The following is a 7,500-nucleotide window of genomic DNA, read 5'->3' as shown; positions in this document are numbered from 1 at the left end:
ACAGACGAAATACCTATTTCTTTACTACCCACAGGGGCTAAACACAGAGAGGACAAACAAGGGCAGACGAACGGATTAAGTCGATTATATCGACCCCAGTGCGTAACTGGTACTTATTTAATCGCAAGGAATACTTATGAACGCAAGGAATACTCATGTCAATTAATAAACACACCTTTTCTGTCTGACCTTTTATAATAATATCCGGTTTATGAGCTTTTATAGTTTTGTCGGTATGTACACGCAAAGTCCCAGAGAAAAATATTATTTACATTATTTACAATATTTACATTCGACGGATATTTGACCTCATCTTGTTTGTTGTTAACCTGAATAATAATATGTGACCTGAATAATAATAATAATAATAATAATAATAATAATAATAATAATAATAATAATAATAATAATAATAATTAGCATCGCAGAATACCTTAGGATTGAGAACCCAGGTTCGAAATTTCCCCAAGACACCTGATGAAGGCTGGAGGGTATATCAGCCGAAAGGTTGTGTTAACAACAAACAAGATGAGGACAAAAATCCGTCGAATGTAAGTAACATAAATAATGTACACAATTCCTCATCTCTTAAATATAGAACTGAAAAATATTAATATTATTATTATTATTGTTATTATTATTATTATTATTATTATTATTATTATTATTATTATTATTATTATTGTTATTTATTATTATTGTTGTTGTTTTTATTATTATTATTTATTATTGTTGTTGTTATTATTATTATTATTATTATTTATCATTATTGTTGTTGTTTTTATTATTATTATTATTATTATTATTATTATTATTATTATTATTGTTATTTTGATTGTGGACTTAACCTGCTTCTTTTTGTTCTTTTGCAGCGATGTGTGTGTGTGGATATGTGTGTGTGGATATGTGTGTGTATCCATAAATGAATATGTAGTTACGTATGTACTACGTATGTGTGTGTGTGTGTGTGTGTGGTGTGTGTGTGTGTGCGTGTGTTCGTATCTTATCTACATTTTCTCATGTTCGCGCACCTTGACTTTCAAAACAAACAGTACAACAGTGCCCAGAAACTGTAGTCAAAACAAAATACTGGCTATCCTAACTTTCAGGCTGCTACTGTTACCGTTACATCCCGTCTTTCCAGCTTAAATTATTGAAAGGGAAGTTGTCACTCTTACAGATAATGCCTGAGCTCTATGTCTAATTGTCGAGTGTGACCTACATTGCTCGCATATATAACAAGTGGAGAGGTTATGCCAGGTAATATGACCAACTTATTCGAATCAACCTTAAAATAGAAAGAGGTAAAAAAAATGCAAGGGTCGATAAATCACTGATGCGTGAGTCAATGTACTTTTATTGAGTTACAGAAAGTACAGCACAGAGTAAATATGTATGTATGTATATATACATAACTATGCGTGTCTTTCAAAATGTGACCTCGTGTGTACCGTTGGCGATTTTTTTCCTCTGTCTTCCCTTCTCTGATGTTTCCGACGAAGAGCTCCGCTCGAAACGTTAAGCCCTCCTTCTTTCCTTCTTTCCTGAGCGTTCAATAATACTATATTTGTTCCACGTCCTCGCATTGTTGTGTTTTTTTGTGTTTTCTTGTTTGGATTAACTATATATACATACATACATATATACATACATACATACATACTATATATATATAGTATATATATATATATATATATTATATATATATATATACATATATATATATGTATATATATATATACATACATACATACATACATATATATATATATATATATATATATATATAATATATATATATATATATATATATGTATGTATACATAAAGTATAGAAGCCATCTTATCATGGCTAACCACATTGGGGAGGGGGTGTTACTGTAGCTTTATAGCCCCAAGAGATCGTCGTCTCTAGCTGGCTTTAGTAAGCATAATTAAATCTCAGAATGAGATTGAAACAGTAATCGCTCGATAATGTAAAGTATAGAGGCCTTCTTATCATGGCTAACCACATAGGGGAGGGGGTGGGATGGCCTCCCTTTGCAAATACTTCAAGCGCACTGACATGGTGTCTAAAGCCAGCTAGAGACGACGATCTCTTGGGGCTATAAAGCTACAGTAACACCCCCTCCCCAATGTGGTTAGCCATGATAAGATGGCTTCTATACTTTACATTATCGAGCGATTACTGTTTCAATCTCATTCTGAGATTTAATTATGCTTACTGTTAGTTTTTCGAAATCAGTGGCAGACGCCACTAGAAAAACTCTCATATATTTTGCAAGGAGGCCTTCACTTTCATCGCAACCTGGTGGTTACCGCCCGTTGACAAGGGACAAAAATCCCGAAACTAGTCCGAGTGTATCACTCAGGCTTGCGAGGAAGGGATGGCCTCCCTTTGCAAATACTTCAAGGGCACTGATATGGTGTCTAAAGCCAGCTAGAGACGACGATCTCTTGGGGCTTTAAAGCTACAGTAACACACCCTCCCCTATGTGGTTAGCCATGATAAGATGGCTTCTATACTTTACATACATACATACATACATACCTACGTACGTACGTACGTAGTCCGGGAGGCTCAAAGGAATTGAGTACCTCTATCGGATAATTGATGACGTCCTCTGGGTCAGGAGTTGTATCGATAGACTTATATACATAGACATCCCCAGGAATGAGTTTTAGCATTTCATCATTAATATGGTGAACAGTTTTATTCCTCGGGGCCAGAATAGCCCTTTGGCCAATCCAATCCATATTCTGATAATTAGCTTGTAGATCTGGGAACACTGCATCTCTGAGATCAGAAGGCGTGTTAACAATGGTACAAATGGAATTGATAGCAATATTACCATTTTCATCTCCTGGTATTTTGCTTTCGCCAAGTGCAAGGAGGGTGTGAGAAAATGCTGCTGATGTGATATCACGTCGCATATGAGCACGCATATTGGTGTGAAGTTTGAGAGTCTTCACCAGTGGCCACAATGTGGATGACTTAAGACACGCACTTACTGCATCAGCTCTAGTCCCTTTGGGAATAACGGGAAGTGTTTGTCGGAAGTCCCCTGAAAGAAGAAGTGTTATGCCTCCCATGGGAGCTGAAGAGTGTTTGATGTCTCTGAGAGATCTATCTAGTGCCTCAAGAGCACCTCTGTGGGCCATCGTGCATTCATCCCAAACGATAAGCTTGCATCGTCTGAAGACTTCTGCCTGATCGGAGCTGTTACTGATGTTGCAAGTTGGTGTCTCAGTCTTCGCTAAGTCGAGTGGGAGCTTGAAAGTAGAGTGAGCTGTCCTGTCGCCTGGCAACAAAGTAGCCGCAATTCCAGATGATGCCACAGCTAGGGCAATACCTTGTGTTCGCCTAATCTCAGCCAATATTAATTTGTTGACAAAAGTTTTCCCAGTGCCCCCAGGAGCATCCAGGAAAAAAATCCCCCCAGCTTTGGCCTGGACTGAATTAACAACGAAGTTGTAAGCGAACTTCTGTTCTGGAAGGAGCTTTGGCTCATTGTCGGCTATGTACTCGGCAAGCTCGTCAACATTAAAACATGTCTCACGCAGCAAATGTGAAGATAGAGTGTTTGTGCCTTCCCGGTTTGTTGAAGGTAGGCCATAGACCGACAAGGCACTACCGCCCATATCGAGTACAGTATCTTCGATTTCAAGCAGCGCCCTGTTGTAAATGAGGTCAGTGTACCCGACCTCCATTGATGGATGTAGCGATTGAGCGTGACGCAGGAAATCTTCAGACATATCATCTTTGTAGGTAAGCCATAAAGAGGCGGGATTAGCCCAGTCACACCATAGTAATAGAATAGCGAAAAGCGATCTGATTTTTTGAGGAGATTTTAATGAAACACCCTCCGCCATAGTGGCGCCCCATTGTGAATCATCCTCCAAAAGTCGACGCCGAAAACAGGCTTCGCGGAAAGTATCACATAATACACCATCGACAGTTCTGATGTCTGCGCTCTGTGAAAGTCTGAAAGCCTTTTGTCGGAAGACTCGTTTGCGATAATCGCCTTTTGCGCCGCTACTGCTGCAGTATGGCGGCCGAGGCGACTTCTCTTTTTCGGTGGCATTTTATGTGAAAAAGAAAGGGTGAAAGTTACTTAAAGATAGAAATTGTAATGTGAATGAAATGTGGAAAAATGTAAACCGTGGAAGGAAAAGAAATAAATATTAGCAGCTGAAAGAAATTTTTATGCAAGAATAGCGACAGAGTGTGTAAAATGTATTGACATTTGAGTTAAAAGCAAGAAAATAAAGTTAGATTTGCAGAATGGAAGTAGTTTTTGAGTTAAAAGCAAGAAAATAAAGTTAGATTTGCAAGAATGGAAGTAGTTTACGTACATGTTCGAAATGTGAAGTGTTTTAGTTGTTTAATCAAATATTTGCGTAAAGTGTATAGAAACGTAAATTGAAAAAGAAAATGAATTTGAATTTTTAAGAAAGGAATTTGTTTACATACAAGTGTCAAATGGCAAATGTTTGTGCAGTTGTCCGAAATGGAAGCAGGGTAAATGTGTGGAACTGATGTATTATAATGAATAGTCCTTCTTGAACTGAAAACCAGTGGTGTAGCAAATAAGACCATAAGGGATCTTCTTCTAGCCAAAAGGGATGACCAGTCTGAATGGCTCATCCCTGTCACACACACACACACACACACACACACGCGCACACACACACACACACACACACACACACGTTAGCTTACAATTTCTTTCAACAATTGACACTGTCGTATATATTTGCGTGTCTATGTGTGTAAAGAGGAAGTGGGAGTAATAGGCAGAGTAAAGGCTTTGAAGTGAAAGAGTGAAATGTTAAAATATTGAGTTTTCTCGAATTTTTTCTTAATTGGGGCTCAAATTGAAAGAAATTTTGTATGGCATGACCGAATGGAAGTACTTGGAAAAATCAAAGGTAAACTCTAATTGAAGAAATTGTGTGAGGAGTAAATCGTTATGTATTTGTTTGTTTCTGTTTGCTGTGTATTTTTTTTTGAGTAGTGGTTTAAGGTACACTTGCAAAGAGAAAGTAGGAGAAATTAGGGTGATAGCATGATTGCAGAGTTGCAAAGAGAAAGTAGCAGAAAGTGTGGTGGTAATGGTATGAGTGAAGCAGTTAAAATGAAAGAGGAAAATCTAAAAATATAGAGTTTTCTCGAATTTTTGCTTAATTGGGGTTGAAATTAGAAAAACTGTACCTGCCACGACCCGATGTATTCTACTCGTAAAAATGATAGGTAAATTCTAATTGAAGAAATTCTATATTGTAGATTTGTATAATAAACAAACGATTTGGGAGGCAGATAAAATCTGCCTTTTATAATAAGAGATACCTGTTAACGGTTACTTTTAATACATTTCTCGCTGCATTGCGTGTTCGCTTTTTTTTTTTGCATCTGTTATTTTATTTTTGATCTTCTATACAAATACTCTTTACTCTTTTACTTGTTTCAGTTATTTGACTGCGGCCATGCTGGAGCACCGCCTTTAGTCGAGCAAATCGACCCCGGAACTTATTCTTTGTAAGCCCAGTACTTATTCTATCGGTCTCTTTTGCTGAACCGCTAAGTGACGGGGACGTAAACACAGCAATGCTAGAGGGACAAACACAGACACACAAACATATACACGCATACACATAAATATATATATATACATATATACGACAGGCTTCTTTCAGTTCCCCTCACAAGGCTTTGGTCAGCCCGAGGCTATAGCAGAAGACACTTGCCCAAGATGCCACACAGTGGGACTGAACCCGGAACCATGTGGTTGGTTAGCAAGCTACTTACCACACAGCCATTCCTGTGCCTATGAAGCCATATCCTTTAATTTGCTGCTTTAATTTATACGAAATGAGAAGATACATTGTGGAACTGCTATTTTAACGAGTTATATCTATTTATCACCCCAAAGAGACACATCTGTACCGTCGGATGTTCCTGTACCAATTGTTAAGTATCCCACTTGTGAGGGATCGATGCCGGATGTGAGAAACAATCGTCGTGATCAATAAAAATTCTCATATCTTCCATCTTCCGTCTTTCATTAATACATTGCTTGTGCTACACGTCCACGGGTTTTCTTTTTCTCTCTGCTTTTTTTTTAATTGACTCTCTCTCTCTCTCTCTCTCTCTCTCTCTCTCTCTCACCTTCGAAAACGTAGAGTAGATGAAACCATGGCGACTGAAGAAGGGTTTTTTTCTTTGTGTTAATTGTCCTGTACTCTATTTTTTTGTTGTTTTAAAAAAATGTCCAGTTCCTTGGGTTTGTGTCTATGTTTTCGTTTCTCGTTGTGTTCGACGTCTTTTTGGTGTCCTGTACTCATATATGCGTGTATATATACATGTAGAGGTAGGTACGTACATATATGTTTATATATATATGCATGTTTTATTTATTAACATATTATATATATATATATATATATATATATATATATATATATATATATATATATAGTTAATCCAAACAAGAAAGCACAAAAAAACACAACAACGCGAGGACGTGGAACAAATATAGTATTATTGGACGCTCAGGAAAGAAGGAGTGTTTAACGTTTCGAGCGGAGCTCTTCGTCGGAAACATAGGAGAGGAAAAATCCAGAGAAGGGAAGACAGAGGAAAAAAATCGCCAACGATACACACGCGGTCATATTTTGAATGACCGGAAGGAAATGGGTGAAGAAAAGTTCTTTCAAAGACAGGAGCGTGCAAAGGAGGTATGTGTGTGTAAGTGTGGATATGTGCGTGCGCGAAGGTCTGCGTGTGTGGTGTGTGTGTGTGTGGTGTGTGCGTGTGTGTGTTTATATAAATAATATATATGTAGCCCACGACAGACAAACTTTCCTTCTTTATATTCATAAGCTTTGTGGGCAGGATTGAATCTAGTCCTAGTGTATCACGTCCTGCTTACGAAAATATTGTGTTCAAGAGAGAGGTGTTCACATCTGTCTATTGCATATTGTGGTAAAGAGGTGTTTATATCTGTCTATTATATATTCTTTTCTACTCTAGGCACAAGGCCCGAAATTTTATAGGAGAACGCCAGCCGATTAGATCGACCCCAGTACGCAACTGGTATTTAATTTATCGACTCCGAAAGATTGAAAAGCAAAGTCGACCTTGGCGGAATTTGAACTTAGAACGTAAAGACAGCCGAAATACCCATTTCTTTACTACCCACAGGGGGCTAAACACAGAGAGGACAAACAAGGACAGACAAAGGGATTAAGTCGATTATATCGACCCCAGTAAGTAACTGGTACTTAATTTATCGACCCCGAAAAGATGAAAGGCAAAGTCGACCTCGGCGGAATTTGAACTCAGAATAACGCCAGAAAATGTTGTTGACAAAATACGGCAGAAATTGTATTCACCTCAATAGACGTCATTGATTGGTTGAAATTGCTGAAATGCAAGAAATTAAACAACAAATAGCTTACAAACTACAGAATTTTCTCAAGAAAGCCAAGAGAAAAACAT

General features: G+C 37.7%; 1 protein-coding gene and 1 long non-coding RNA gene across 2 annotated transcripts in view; one reads left to right on the top strand and one right to left on the bottom strand.

Moving 5' to 3' along the window:
- The window catches only part of LOC115218532 (beta-1,3-galactosyltransferase 5), a 160,412-nt gene that overhangs the window by 105,214 nt on the left and 47,698 nt on the right, over positions 1–7,500 (bottom strand). The gene's annotated exons all lie outside the window — the stretch shown is intronic.
- LOC118765833 overlaps positions 99–7,500 on the top strand; it is an 18,292-nt gene continuing 10,890 nt past the window's right edge. Inside the window, exons 1-4 of the long non-coding RNA XR_005001724.1 lie at positions 99–109; positions 2,633–2,637; positions 5,098–5,108; positions 6,588–6,593. This is a non-coding gene — a long non-coding RNA (uncharacterized LOC118765833). The remainder of the gene's footprint in view (positions 110–2,632; positions 2,638–5,097; positions 5,109–6,587; positions 6,594–7,500) is intronic.

Source organism: Octopus sinensis, linkage group LG13 (assembly GCF_006345805.1).
Source record: "Octopus sinensis linkage group LG13, ASM634580v1, whole genome shotgun sequence".
NCBI classification, from domain to species: Eukaryota; Metazoa; Mollusca; class Cephalopoda; order Octopoda; family Octopodidae; genus Octopus; species Octopus sinensis.
Note: the sequence above shows the minus strand (reverse complement) of the source record. Positions and strands in the feature narration are given on the sequence as shown.